Source organism: Protopterus annectens, chromosome 1.part2 (genome assembly GCF_019279795.1).
Source record: "Protopterus annectens isolate FY-2018-M chromosome 1.part2, PAN1.0, whole genome shotgun sequence".
Taxonomy (NCBI): domain Eukaryota; kingdom Metazoa; phylum Chordata; order Ceratodontiformes; family Protopteridae; genus Protopterus; species Protopterus annectens.
In genome coordinates this window covers 737,852,049-737,868,890 of record NC_056727.1, presented here as the reverse complement: position 1 = coordinate 737,868,890, position 16,842 = coordinate 737,852,049, and positions in this window count along the sequence as shown.

Genomic DNA, 16,842 nt, shown 5'->3' with positions numbered 1-16,842 from the left:
AATGCTGGGACCATACACTTTTTAGGCACCATTGTATTTTTTCTCATATGTAGTCTTGCATTTGGTATGCGAAGGATGCAGGAGGCCATGTAACCCAAAGCCTGCAGGAAATTCCTTGCAGTTAGCTGAGTTATTGACGCCAAGGTTTTGAAAGTTGAAGCCAGCTGTAGTTGTTTTTTGGATGTCAGGAATGCCATCTGGCTTGTTGTGTTTAGAAGAGCACCCAGAAAGGTTATCTGTTGTGTGGGTGTCAAATTTGACTTTTTTATGTTCACAGTGAATCCCAGGTACTTGAGAAGATTTTGAACAAATTCCAGATGCTGGAGTAAGACATCCTTGCTGTCTGCTTGAATAAGGCAGTCATCCAGATAAGGGTAAATTTGAATTCCCTTGAGTTTGCAATAATCTACTACTGGTGCCAGGCACTTGGTGAAGACACTGGGCGCAGTAGACAAGCCAAAGGGCAGTGCAGAGAATTGGTAATGTTTCGAGCCGGCCTTGAACTTGAGGTATTTTCTGCACTCCTGTCTGATAGGGATGTGTAGGTAAGCCTCCTTCAAATCCAATGTCACCATCCATGCATTTTTGCTCAACATTGGCAGGAGCTGCTGCAGAGTAAGCATCTTGAACTTTGGTATCTCTAGGAAAGTGTTTAAGACTGACAGATCCAGGATGGGTCTCCATGAATTTTGCTTTCTGGGAACTAGAAAGAGCCTTGAGTAAAAGCCTTGCCCCATCTCTGATTGTGGAACCAGTTATATGGCCCTCATAGCCATGAGGGATCCCACCTGGTTTAATGCCTCTGACCATTGGTGTTTTGGTAGGTCTGGCCATCCGTTTGGTCTTGGCAAGGTATGAAAGTGAAATTTGTAACCCCTTGAAACTACATCCAAAACCCACTTGTCTTAGGTTATGTAAGTCCAGTTTTGTTGAAAAAGAGAGAGTTTTCCTCCTAGAGGGGCTTCCAGGAGAGAAGTTCCTGGAGCCATGCAGGGGGAGTCATTGAAACTGTTTTCTATAAGATTGAGGTCTGTCCTCTCCACCCCTGGGGGTGGAAGCACTCCACTGTCTAGGTCTGTAAGAGGTCTGTGCTTGGGCCCTCCCTCTGGAGCACCTATATCTACCCCTCTGAGGCCTGTCCGAGCTGGGAAAGGACCAATTTTTAGTTGGCCAATTTCTGCTAAATCTTGGGGGCTGAAATTGTAAGAAATCCTTAACCATTTGCATGGATTTTGCCTTATCCTCCATTTTCTTTATCACCTCTTCAGCCTTAGGCCCAAACAAAACATTATGCTGAACAGGAGCATCCAGTAACTTTGCTTTCACTTGATCAGGTAAGTTTTGTTCCTTTAACCAAGCATGCCTTCTAATGACTGTGCCAGAGGCAGCCGCCCTGCAAGAGGCCTCCAAGGCATCAAAACCACAGTGTAAAACATGCTTCCCCACTTGTTCAGTGGCATGCATCAAATTGTGTAATTCCTTATTATCTGCACATGCAGCAATGGTACCTAGCTTTTGTTTCATAACAGACAGTAGAAATTGCTGATATTTTAGCATATGAAATTGACAATTTAAAGCTCTCATAGATAAAGCAGCAGAAGTGTACACTTTTTTGCCCCATCTCTCCAAAGCTCTAGAATCCTTATCTGTCGGAATAGGGTTTTTAGCAGAAGCGGCCTTAACCCCCTTAGGACCCTGAGAAATGGTTTCTGGATCAGCAGTCGGATTTTTGTAAAGGAACTGGTGGGAATCAGGGGCCCTGTAATATCTATCAGGCTTAGCATGGGCTGGAGGAAAGGAGCCAGGAGTTAAATTAGCCTCGGAAAAGGCATCATCCACAATATCCAAAATAGGAGGAATAGCCAGGGGTCTATGTTGGGGAAGAAGAAGGAAATCCCTAAGCCTTCTCTTAGATTCCGAGTACTCCTGTCCTTCCCAGTGAAAATGTTCCCTCATGTCATGTAAAGTTTCCCCAAAAGAAAAATCCTCAGGGGGAGAAGCTGAAGGAATGGATTCCTCAGCATCAGAATCCTCATAAGGAGGGAAAGTATATTCCTGTTCAGAGGAAGACACTGAAGAAATAGATGCCTGATCAGAAGATTCATAATTCAATTCTTGCCTTGGCCTTTTGTCTGGAGGGGGATGTGAACCCCTAATCATGGTTAGTAAGTCCTCCGCCATTTTAAGTAGCTGTTTCTGAGATTTGGGTCCCGGATCAGAAGAGGCCTGGGCTGGTGTCTTAGATTTAGAAGGAGTCTTTGCCTTTGTCTTTGGCTTTGCCTTTATCAGAAGCTGTGTAGGCCTGAAAACCCCCTCGGATGCCGGTACCTGTACAGTGGCTCTGGACCCATCTGAGGGAGCATTGTCCGAAGTTCCTGCAGCTGGAGTGCTCAAAGGCCTAGCTGACTCCTCATGGGAGTCCGTTTCAGCAATCAGTTCTGAAATGGCCGATGACAGGGGCTGCGAAAGCACCTCACTGACTATGGCCGAACCTGTAGCTGGCTCTGCTAGTAAAACGTCATCTAATTTGGACGTCGGAGGCCTGTCCTTATCCTTGCGTTGTTTGTGAACTCCAGTAGTCGGAAGCGTTTCCGACGACATTTTATAATTAAATCGCCTACCAAAGTAGTGAAAAGCAAAATCGTACCTTTGCTTAACTGTACGTTGGTTAAATCTAGCACAAAACCAACAACTAGCTATGTCATGGTCAGGGCCTAAACAAGGAATACAGTAAGAATGAAAATCCTTATGAGGTATTTGCTTCCCACAAGAAATGCAATTATTAACTTTTTCTGACATCGGACTGGAGCAAGAAAAAAGTTTCCCCAATGGGGTACTTAGCTTTGAGAAGAAGAAGTAAGTCTTCGGACTGAAGCATGAAAAAATATCAGGGGTCAGCCGACCGGCACTTGTGAACTGCTTTCACTGCACAGCAAGAAAGACTGGAGAACATGGCGTCGGCTGGCAGCTTTGTACTCCTAGCGCTCTGACGTCAGGGAGCATGACTGAACAGCCGACGCCGGACCCAGACTTTGGGATTCTGGCTGACCGAGGACTGCCTGCCAGCAGGAAGAACCCTACAGTGATGACTGCAACAGTGAAACATGATGAACATCTGGCATCTGCATCTTCTTTATATTTTAATTTATTTTGGCTTTGCTTTTATTCACAGTTTTTCCATTTGCCTTTGCTTTGATTTATGGATTGCTTGATTTTTTTTTTTTTATTTACTGAGTGCAATTTATTCAAGGGTACAGGAATTAAATCTGTCAATCTCTACAGGTAGCATAAGTTTTTTAAAGGATTCAGCTTCATGTAGCAGTGACTTCCAGTGGAATCCCTCCATTATGAGGGATCAGACTTACTTCCAGCTTGGTTAGAGGCAGCCACCGAGGATCCCTACTGGCAAAAGAAGTGTCTCCTAGTAACCTACTAATAGATTTATTGCCTCTTCTGGTTTAATAATAAGGTTAACTTGTTAACTTGGAGGATATATGAAGTATCTGAGGCAAGAAATAAAGTGGGAGAGTTCCTCTCTAAGTTGTGTTTAAGTAGAGGATCCAGGCAAGTGTGTCATCTTCTCTGTTTGCTATTTGCTTTATATTTAGATTCATTAGCAAAGAAAATAAGGGACTCAGAAATACAAGGATATAATTTGCATGGTAATCAAGAAATGTTGGCTTTATTTGCAGACGATATTATTTTGTACTTGACAAATCCAGAAAAGGACATTTTGTTGTGGAACATTTTAAGACATTTTCAATTTTTTTTTGGGGGGGGCGGGTATACTATTAATGAAGATAAAGCAAAGGCTATAGCTGTAAATTATGCACATATACACACACTAATTGTTTCAGTAATATTCATATTTAAGGAAACATAGGTAGTTATCTGGCAGTGTAAACCTTTTCTCTAGATGACTGTCACTGTTGAAGTGATACCCTGACTTTATGCACAAATGTGGGAAAAGGGGTTAGGGGATGGATTGATGAGTAAGATGAAGTACTTTGGAATATGTTTTAACAAACTTCTGTTATGACAACTAAAGATATGTGTTAAGAGATTAAACAAAAGATAATACAAAAAATGGAAAAACTGGAAGCTCTTGTTTGTAGATACAGATAGTAAGATTCAAGCAGTGAAAGTATTTTAGCTCCTTTAGCTTTATATACAGGTCATGCTTATTTTATCAACCAGAGGAAGAGTAGTAGTGAACAATAATTAATAAAGAGTTGGAGGAATTTTATCTGTGAGGGGAAGAGGGCAGACATCAGGGCTTTCTCTAGAAGGGACAGTCATCAAAATACAATAAACTTGTCACAAGAGGAAAACATGTTATTAAAAAAAATTGTTAAACAAAGAAATTAGGGTGATGAAGCCAGATAAAGGTGGGGGTCTCATAGTCATGGATTCAAACAACTATATTAACAGAATGCTCTCTATATTACATAGTGATTTATATGAAGAAGTGTCCAGGAACGAGCTGACTACAACTTACTAGAATGTTGTTTTGATTCTGGATGAGTTATTATTAAATGGGCAGATTACCTTAGAGGAACAGGAGTTTCTATAGGTGCCATATCCCCATATCCCGACCATATTTGGAATCCCGAAAATTCACAAAAGTACCTCAAATCCCACCTTACATCCAATTGTAGATACTAAGGCTTCTAAAACTTTCTGTATCTCAAACTATATTGACCATAAGATTAAGGGTATTTTAGATCATCGACTTTTATTTATTTAGGGACTCCTGGGACTTTTGTCTAAAATTTCCAATGAATATTATGATGACAACTTATTAATGGTCACTATTGAAATTTGTGACCTTTTTTCAATTATACTCATGAACAAGGGGTTGAATGGTTTTATGATTGTGTTTTAACATGCAGTTGGATCACGCTACTATTCTTATAATTAGAATGTGTATGGAAATTGTCTTGGAAAATAACTTTTTGGGCTTTGAAAGCCAGATTTTTAGACAGGTTCAAGGGGTCGCTATAGGTTCATGCTGTGCCCCACGTTTTGCTAATACTATTTTGGCCCAATGGGAAGATCTATTTGTTCTTGGGTCTCCATTTAAGAGTTCCTGGTCCCTATATGGCAGCTACCTTGATGATATAGTATTGATTTGAAAGGACGGGGAGGAGAAACCTGGTGAATTTTTTGAATACCTGAACAGAACTACATCCTTTTTCAGATTCAGTATAACCATTGACAAAGATAAGTTAAATTACCTTGATGTGGTTATTAGGAAAGATTATGCTAACAGATTATTTTCTTCTTTCCTGTATAGGAAGCCCACATATTCAAATTCATTACTACATTTTAATAGTTGGCACTCCATCCACCAAAAGAGGGCACCAGTGAAGGGGCAATATGTCAAATTGGCTAAAATGGTTTCAGATCAAGAATGTTTTGACAGTGAGTGTCTGGAGTTATTACAGATGTTTTTGAAGAGGGGTTACCCGGAGCAATTTGTGGTATGTATTATCGAAGAAGTGAAAAGAAAGCGAGATCTGGGTACCTACCATGTTCCTTTAGGTACCAGTGTTGGCCTTCAACAAATGGGGCCAACTTTAGAGGAGGGAGGATTTCAACGGGCACTTGTATTACCATATAACTTACAGTTTTACGATATTAGGAGTATCATTCTGAGACACTGGAGTATATTTAATTTGGACCAAGGCATACATACGCTGTTAGGTGAAAGACCTAAGGTGGTTTACAAAAAGGAATGGTGTTTGAAAGAACTGTTAGAGAGAGAACCACAACAAAGTCTGATAAAGGTGAGACCTTCAAATGCGGTAGATGCCCTCAATGTAAGTTTATTTTAGAACAGGAACAGGTTAATATCAAGGGTTTAGGAATTATTAAACCGACGAAGAAATATTACTGTTACACAAGATGTGTGGTCTATATTGTCCTTTGTCAATCATGTGAAGGTTTTTATATAGGGAAAACCAAAAGGGCAATCAAGCAAAGGATTTATCAACATACATATGATATCAGTAACAAAAATGAGAAGAATGCACATTTTAAGCACATTAGTTTATATCCTCATCACACCTTTAAATTTTTTGTTATTGACCTTGTGGACTTGGGGCACCGAGCGGGTCCCTCTGATGACTTTTTAGAATGCAAAGAATTTAAATGGCAAACTAAAATGAATGCATGTGAGTTTCCTGGTCTTAATGACCAGATTTCTCTGAGTGTGTTACTGGGATTAAGACCTGTGTATTTTTTATGAGTAATATATTTGTGGAATCAAAATCAAGATTTTATTGTTATAATATATTCACTGCTTTTTTATTATTTTTTTATCTACTTATAAGTAATAGTTTTTTAATGAATAAATGTGCTATGTCACACTGAGGCCAGCTTACTGTATGAAAAAGAGTTTTGTAAAGTTCTACAACCATGTAAAGATATATTGTACAATGTTCTACAGTCTGTACAGTCAGTTGTGCTATATGTTAGTTGCATGCTGTCCCAGTCATGACTGAAAATGGTCCAAGGACCAGTCCACTCATGATTGTGAAAGAAAAATAAGTAAATTTAGAGATGTATACCACCTTTTGCAAAAGCAGTAACTAATTTTACTTTTAAGCGACTACTTTACAACCATCAGAAAAATAAATGAAGCTTATTTTTGAACAAAGATAACATAGATGTGTCTCTTCACCTCTATTAAACTGATAAAAAGGCACACGTTACTGATCGAGCAGAATATCATGAGTTATTGTCTCATTCATTGTGATTGCTTATATCATATTTATGCAAGGTGGCAGTTGCTCATATTCTTTCTGAGAGGTGTAGTAACCTCAGAATTAGAATAATAAAGTAAGAGGGTGTGAGCCGGCACGTGAGCTAACCCCACCCCTGCAAAAAAAAAAATCTACTTCTTGTTTTTGTTGATTTATTCAAAACCTGTACAGCAATGAGTGCATGGTTATCAATGATTAGTTTTGTCAGGCAGTCAGGTTTGAGCAACGTTGTTAGAGAATTGTGTGCAGCTTCAAATTTACTATAGAAGATCTGTCTAATACACTAACAAAAGAAAATTGTACTTTGTTGTAAATACACTTATTAAATAGGTTCATAAGTTCATAGATCCTGTATTTGCTGCCTAAGATTCCTGGGTAGGGTGAACCTTCCTAGGATGCCTACATCATTTACTAATGACAATCTGCAATTAAATGGAATCTAAATTTTAAAATCTAACAAATTACATTTCTGCAATTTTAAGATGAAATAAAATTAATGTTAAGTATGGACATGGACTATGTAGGAATCTACTCCTGCTTGGGCAGTTATGGTGCTACTATACCACAGTAGTAGCTTTAAATAGGGGGGGGGGTAGCATGAGTGGAACTTGTGCTAATGTGTGTGTGTGTGTGTGTGTGTGTGTGTGTGTGTGTGTGTGTGTGTGTGTGTGTGTGTGTGTGTGTGTGTATGTTCAATGTGTAACTGTAAGAAATTGCAATATATACTTCCACAGGAGCACAGTAGATTGTCTTCTGCTTTGTACCACTGTATCTATATATCTATACTGTAATGCAGTTTCTGTAAACAGCCTTGATACATTAAAACATTGTTTCTGAATCATGTTAATGCTGTTATTCACAGAGAGTAGGTCACATGCATATGTTCTACATGGCAGCTGCCAGTTTGGTACATGGTAACATATACTTTCTGCAGCTATACCAGTCACCTACTGTAGAATCTGTGTTTGTTTTCTCCCCTGCATTTTCAGTGCAGCGGCCCTGTCTGAGTGAAGACCATGAGAGGTACTCAGGAAAATTCTTCCCATGGTGATATTGGTACTTCGCTGTTGAGGTCTCATAGCATTATGGTGCTAGCAAGGGATTTTGAGACATGACACAATTGTATTGGGCAAAAGCTTATTAGCAATTTATTTGCAAGTTTTTGGACTGAACCCTTAACAAAGAACAACTGACTTAAGCATTCCACCTACCAGCTCAGGCATTTACAGATACACACACACACACACACACACACACACACACACACACACACACACACACACACACACACACACACATATATACACTCAGACACACACACACACACACACACACACACACACACACACACACACACACACACACATATACATACACAGACACACACACACACACACACACACACACACACACATATATATATATATATATATATATATATATATATATATGGGTCTACTTAATACCATCAAAAACCTACATTCCAGAAAATAATAACACTGAGACAAAAACACTGAATCATCACTTAACCAACTCCACACAACACTGAGAATTTACCGAGGGAAAGTAGCCGGTCGGCCAACAAGCACAATAAACCACATGGAAGCACTTCAAACCCAAACCCCCCTAACTAATTATACCACCACCGAGATCGCACTATACTGGGGAAAAGGGCAAACTCCCAAATGTTGGTTGACTGCCTCCTTTCCATGAGTAACTTGTCAGCTATGCGAGGAGTCGTTTAATTGAAGAGTCTGTGTTTTCAACTCAGTCTTCTCGTTTTTTCGATCTTATCAGGTAGACTCATATACATATATATATATATATATATATATATATACACACACACACACACACACACACACACACACACACACTCTCACTCGTGCACACACACACGCGTGCACACACACACACACACACACACATGTGCACTCGCACACACATACACACATATAGACACACACACACGTGCAGATATGTACACTCAGAGACACACACACACTCACTCGTGCACGCACACACACATACACACATATAGACACACATACACACAATCTCACAGTACCTACCTGCTGTGATGATTATTGACCTCTCATTGTCATAGGCAGTAATTGTTTACTGTCAAATTGTCACATTCAGTTCTCACTGCTTTGCTTCAAAATAGCATAGTACAACTTGCCTTTTAATGACTCTTACACATTATTTCAATCCCAGTGTACGACTGTAGGTCAGTACACATGGGTAATTTATATTAGTTGTGAGTCTGGTCTGCCATATTTGCATGTAGCATTACCCAGTATGATTGCTATAGTGCTACTTGTTGGAGCCTCCATACCACTGAATGCTGAGTGGGCTTGAATTCCTCGTAACACACTGTACCTTGCTGCTGAAAATAAGACTGTGCAGTGTGTAATGTTTCTGAATACCCCCTATGTCTTGGAATCTTGCCCAAAGTTTACTTAGTCTATTGAGTCAGTGAATTGTCATGTTCCCGTTGTAATTATAAGCTAAATTATGTGTTAGGCCTAGTCTAGAAGAATGCAAAGGATGAAATTAAAATGCAAATTCTACTAAGAAAATACAAAAAGTTTCAATTTATTTTTATTAAGAAATTTACAACTATCATTCATCATAAGTGTCTTAATCCAAGTGATTTAAAAGAAAGGCTTAATGAAATATTTAAACATATTTGTGAACACCAGTCATAGCTTAGATATGTTATATTCAAGTGATACATGCTGGAAAAGAAGAACCTATAAAGCTGACAAATGTAACTATATTGACATTTGTTCCATTTCTATCATTTGAAAAACACCAATGACATTGCTATTTTATTACAGTGATATCAGAACTTATCTTTTGTAAGCACATGGAGGTCAGTGTGTTAGAGCACTATAAAAAAACATAAAAGTAAATGTCAAATCTTCATTAAAAGACAGTTGTGCCTATTTTAAGATTCTGATTCCAGTCTCATGAATATAATTACTGGGCTGCTTCAGTTAGGAAATTCCCTCAGCTTTCTTCCAGGAGATTATAATGCTTAGTTGGGCGTCTCCACAGACAATAATATATCTACTAAAGTTCACATTTGTCAATAAACATTCCAAAATACTATCTGTTATAATATTCTATAATCTTACCAGCACATGAAGAATAAAACATGATCATTTAAAACAATACTGTTATCATAATTTAAAAGTTAAATGTTCCTATGCTTTGATTCCATATTAGCATTTGGAGACTAAGTTAGTAAGTTAACAGGGGCAATAAGGCACATTTATATTTTCCGAACATGCTTCAATAACAAATTGATTTACATATAACATTACTAGATGTTCAAATAAAAGTTTGAATATTAATAAAATATTTTAAAGATAAAGTATTTAAAAATTTATATAATAATGGATTTAGTTCAAATTACTCAAGCTTGCATCAGAGAAGCTTATTTACAAAGCTCACAAATGGCAGATTGAATGCACACATTCATGTACGGCATATACTTGAGGTCCACACTTTATGAACTTTATGCCAACAACATTTTTTAGGAGGGGTAAACTTTCCTGCACCTCATATGATTCCAACAGTCAAACGTTACTGCACTACAGTCAAAGAGTGCTGGACTCAGACAATATAACACCTGCCTTGTTCTTGCCCCAAGATACATAGTCCTTTGACCCACAGATATAAACATGTACATATTTACAATCTCATTCTGCTTAGACCTAAGCAGTAAAACACAAGCAAATGTTAACTCAGATTTGTATGATCATGCAATTGTGAATCAAGCTTGAATGATTCAAGCAAGTGACAGAAATCCATTTTATATAAAACATGATTTTGGAGCAGTGACATAATTTTATAGGTTTATCTTTGAATCGCACTGAGTGTTTTGATCCCATTGTATGGCATTGGGGCATTTACTTTCAAAACACAAATGAACCAGATTTAATGAATCTAAGCTAGGACACTCAAGTTACATTGCAATAACAAAAATATCAAATAATGAATTAAAATACAATAATAATATGACATTTAGAGTGAATTGATAACCAACATTTTTGATAAATTGTATAAATATAGAGGAAAGCAAAATTCAGTTTACTAAGAATATGTGTCTAATAATGAAGTCCTCATATTTCAGTGCTGATCAAAATAGAAAGTACTTGATAATTTAGATGTCAAGAATTAAACATCTCACATTAAGAAGGGTTCCCCTGCACCCTTGTGGCAGAAGAGTGTGTATATAGCTTTGTCTGAGCTGGGGATTGCAGAAGGAAGGGTCAATGTGTGAGTTCCTGTTGGTAGATTAGCTTAGAAGTGTTTAATTTCACTTATAATTAAGCCTCACGTTTGCGCATAGCTGAGCACTGCACAATGGGGGTTAGCAGTGCCCTGTATAGACGCAAATGCCTAGAAACTATTTTTTCCCTAGATGTCTGTCAGTTGAACTCTCCCAAGCTTCTCTGATATACTGCTGGCAACTCAACTTTGCACTGAGCAGCTTCGACACACTTCTTTATCACTAATCCTCAACAGAATAAGTCCCCTTGTTAGTTACTTGAGTTAGTCCTTGAACAAAAGCTGATCTACATTGCCCACTCCCCAACTAGTACTTATGGTTTAACCTGCTACAAAGTACAGTCAGTTTCCCAACATTTCACCAGACAGCCTGACTGATATGGGCATCGTGGGGCACTGTAGCAATTGCCTCATGTATACTGACAACTGCTTGCTCCTAAAGCAATCAAATACAGTATGTGCAATGTATAACTTTGTAAATATTGTAAATATGTACCTACTCTGACTACCTTATGTTCATATATTGTACAAATACTGTAAGTTTTGTGATCTGCTGATTGAGCTATGAGATTATATTGCATATGACTGTTTGCATTTTAACTGTTTCTGCCTTTTACATGTTAACATTCTACCACTGTTATCTAATGACTATTATTGCATACAACTGTCATGCCTGCCTAAAATGTCAGCATTCTACTCAATGTTAATCTTTAATAAACTATTCTTCAAGCTTTTCTCCCCAGGACTCCACTGAAAATGGGCACTAGCTGTCCAGTCGGACTATCCTGGTAAAACAAATGTTAAATAAATAAATAAATGTGAGAGACTAACTATACCATGAAGGTGGAATCAGTCCTCTCATGTAACAGTAAACAAGACATCAAATAGGTTGTCAACACACATCTCTCCCAGCACACACATTTCAGCCTGCACACACACTTCTCCCAGCACACACATCTCCCCCAGCACACACACACTTCTCCCAGCAAACACACCTCTCCCAGGGCACACACACCTCCCATAGCACACACACCTCTCCAGCACATACACCTCTCCTCTCACACAAGACAAAGTCAAGTCACATAGACCCACATACACAGAGGTACTCACTAAGAGCCTACCAAATGACCAGAGACCTCACAAGTGCAAACAAATCACATATACTGGAACACAAACAGCCCCCACTACAGATAGCAACACACATACAAGTGTCTCAACAAATAAGCCCCTAGGGCAAAACACCTCAAAACCTAATGTCCTAGCCATAGGCAATTCCATTGTGCATCACACAGATGTCCCCCTCACCAGGCTCGACAAGGAGAAAGTCACAGTTAGCTGCCTGTCAGATGCCAGGATCCATCAAATCATGCACACTCTGAAGTCAGTAAACAACAATTACTGTTATAGCTCAGTCATAGTACATGCTGGAGTGAATGGCTTGAGATGTACCTTTCTGGAGACATGACTGAACTCTCAGATTATGTGTCCCAAGCAGGTATGGCACTAAGTAGCATTCTACCTTCACCCAGGATGATGCCACAATGCAGACAAAAAATGAATGACTTCAGCAATTGCCTTAGCTTCTGTTGTCAATCTAGGGGAATCCAGTATCTGTAAGTATGGGAAGACATGGTTGACAGACTACCCTGCTTTGCCAGAGATGGTCTTCACCTGCTTCCTCAAGGCTTTTGGATACTAGCAAAGACACTTGCCTCCCCCATAGTTCCTTTTTAGGCAATGTCAAAACAACAAAAATCCTGACGTAGAGAAATCCACTCATGACAAACTCAAGGATATGCTGCTTAATGTTAGGAGACAAAACTGTAAGCTGTACTGCCTGGAAGCACTCCTCACCTTCTAGGATGCTGACATCTATGCATTCACTGAGATTTGGTTCAAGACCACAGAGAGCACACCAGCTGTACAAGGCTGCAATGCCTTCCTCATGTTCAGACCGTAAAACGATTGTGAAAGAATCAAAGGTAGAGGTATATTCATCTTCATTAAATCCAAATACACGTCAAGACTGGTTAAACAGTATGACTCTCTGGAGCTGCTGCAGGTACAAATAAATATAGGTAAAACACACTACCACATCATTGCTAGCTACTGGTCCCCCACCATGAACCAAGAAAAACACACCAACTACCTGGACTTCCTAGAATCACTCCCTATACAGCCAAACACTTTGTTCATGGGAGATTTCAACTACTCTTCCATTAATTGGACAACATACATTAGCACAAATGCAATTGCCCTGATGTTTCTGGACTTTGTTAATTCAAATGTTCTGGAATGATTAGTCTGCACCCCTACATAAGGCATGAATGTCCTAGACCAGTTACTCACCAACATGGGGGGGGGGGTCACTGCACTACCTCCTTTGTTACCCTCCCATGTAAGATCAGACCATGAATATTTCTCATTTGATGTAAAGATCAGACTTGACACCTCCACAGGAGCAAAAAAACTGAAAAATTTCTCCAAATCAAACTTTAGCTTACTAAGCGAGGGTATAAAAAGTTTTAAACCCCCTGCTAACACAGCCAACAATTAGTCCTATTCAGAAGAGTACACAGATGCCCTGTACAGACATTTAAACAACTGTATAGACTCAGCTATACCTACCAGGATCAAAACCAGGTCCTCCCGAAGAAAGAGCCCACCCTGGCTGTTGGGAGGGTGGCCTAATGGTTAAGGTGTTTGCCTTAAAAACACAAGGTGCAAGATTTGAATCTCACAAGGGATAATTGGCTAGGCTTAAAATGGCTCACAAGGGCAGTTAGCCTAGTACTAACCTATGAACCTATGGTGGGCTGCAAGTATAAATAGGTTATATAACAAAAGGAAGAAACTATTATCCAAGAACAAGAGGGAACTTCCTCAGCAGAGGAAGAATACCCTACAAAGCTTGAACAAGCAACTCAAATATCTTGTAGAGTCCTCTAAAGCTAATTATGAGGCTAAATTAGCATCTCTAGCTAAAGATAACTATAAGGCTTTCTTTAGCTATGTCCAAAATCTTGATGGGAATGCCCAGCTATGTGCCAAACTGATAGTGGATGGCACCAATCACACTGAACCTGAAGAAATTGCCAACCTGCTGGCAGACATATTTGGTGCAAAATTCCACCCCCCTGTCTCCACCAGACATACCCCCAAAGCATCCCTGTCACCAGTCCACTACCTAGCATTTCCAAAGAGGAGGTCATATCTGCCCTCACTAAGGCCAAAAACCATGGCCTCCATGGAACCAGATAACATTTTAGGCTGCTTACTAAACAATCTTAGACAAGACCTAGCGGAACCACTTGGCACTCTCTTCAACTATAGCCTGAATACTGGCTTAGTTCCAACAGGGTGGAGAACAGTAAAAGTAACCTCCATACACAAAGGGAGTCTATCAGCTGACCCTGGGAAGTACAGACCCATAAGCCTAACCAGCCTTTTCTGCAAGGCCATGGAAAGAATAATCATGGACCTTATGGAAATGGAAAAAAAAATGGATAGAAGAAGTAAAAGGAAGAATAAGAAGTTTAAAGGTACAGGATATAAAATGGGATGAAATAACAACTAGAGAGATTGAAATAAAGTTGAGAAAAGCCTCTAACTGGAAAACCCCAGGCCCAGATGCAGTACCTAACTTTTGGCTTAAATTATTAACTTCTTTGCACGATGATTTAGCTATTAATAAAAACTATTTATATATGCACACCGCACTGGTTAACAACAGGAAAAACAATGCTCTTACTTAAGAGTGAACCTGCAAGCTACCCTAAAAATTATAGACCAATAACTTGTCTTCCGACAACTTACAAACTATACACAGGAATTGACGCTGACAGAGTTTATAGTCAATTATGGCAGTAGAACAAAAGGGCAATAAAAGAAAGTCTTATGGAACAAAAGACCATTTGTTGTTAAACAAAGTTATAGTGGAGAATTGTAAGAAGGGAAAGAACCTAAGTATGGCATGGATTGACTACAAAAAAGCATTTGATAGTATCCCACATTCATGGATAAAAGAGTGCTTAAAAATGTATAAGATGCACCCTACACTGATTGATCACATTACAGTAACCATGAAACAGTGGCAGACCACTTTGCAATTAAGCTACGATAAAGGACAGATTATTATCCCAGGGATAAAAATTCGAAGGGGGATATTCCAGGGTGATTCTCTGTCACCCTTATTATTCTGCCTTGCCATTAACCCATTAAGCTGCTTACTTAACAGCCTAGGCCATGGCTACAATTTGGCTTCTAGAAAACAACAACATCTAATGACTTCTCATCTTCTCTTTGTTGATGATTTAAAATTGTATAGCTCATCAGATGAGGAACTGAAAGCACAGCTGCAGGTTGTCAAAACTTTTTCAGATGATATTGGAATGTCATTTGGTCTTGATAAATGTGCAAAAGCAACCTTTAAAAAAGGAAAATTGCAGCACCAGGAAAACATCAGTTTGGGACAAGAATGTGATATAAAAGAACTTGAGCAAGAGGGGGTGTATAAATACCTAGGAACTGATGAAGGATCGGCAATAAAACATGAACAAATGTGACTAAGGCTTAGTAAGGAGTACTTTAGAAGGCTTAAATTAATCCTGAAAACAGCATTGACACCTAGGAACAAGATCCAAGCTATAAATCAATTTGCCCTTCCTGTCCTAACTTATAGTTTTGGCCCCAAAAAGTGTTGGATAGATTGGATATCAAAACAAGAAGGATGCTTCATGCTCCCCAAATGACTTATAAAAATCAGTGTATACCAAGATTATATATCCCCTGTTCTGAAGGAGGGATGGGCCTCCTTGAAATTGATTACATGTATAGATCTGCAATTGTGGGACTCCACACATATCTACTGAGCTCACAAGATCCAAATGCGGTGAAAGTTTTGAAACATGAGGAGAATAAATCTAAGATGACATCTCTGCTTAATTTAGCAGAAGCATATCGACGTCAAGCAGGAATGGAAATCAAACCAGAAGTGGATAAAAAACAGGCAGCAATTGAATGTGCTAAAAAAGAAAAGAAAGAATATAAGGTGAAGGACCAGATGAGAAGGCAAGAAATGTGGAAAAAACATATAGTTGCAAGTATAAAAAACTTGTGGAAGAGCCTCATGTTGATCAAGAACAAATGCAGGAATGGTTAAGGAGAGGTGAATTTACATCAAGAAATGAAAGGTTAATATTGGCAGCCCAAGATAGTGGACTGCGTACACACTAGTTTACTAAGTCCATTGAACGTGTGGGAGAAACAGACATATGTAGGTTTTGTGGAATCGAATTGGAAACAGTTACACACCTTATTGCTGGTTGCAATGCTCTAATGGCAGAGGGACTGTATAATGAAAGGCATAATAATGTGGTGATATTGTTACACTGGAGATTGTGCAAACATTATGGTATCAAAGTGGCTGAAAAACATTGGAAACATGAGCCACAGAGAATCATAGAAAATGATGAAGTTTACATCACATGGGATCACCCAATACCAACAGTCCAAAAGATAGATGCTAGAAAACTGGACATAGTGATCCAAGAAAAGAAGACAAAAGTAGCATTGATCACTGAAATTGCCACACCTAGTGACTATAGTGTCTTGCATACAGAGAGACACAAAATCATAAAATACCTTGATCTGCATGCAAAAACAAGAGCCATGTGGAAGAAAGATACCCAGACAGTAGGAGCAACTGGTCTTATAAAAAAGAATTTACAATCATATTTAGATATGTTACCAATTCATGTAACACAGTATGAAT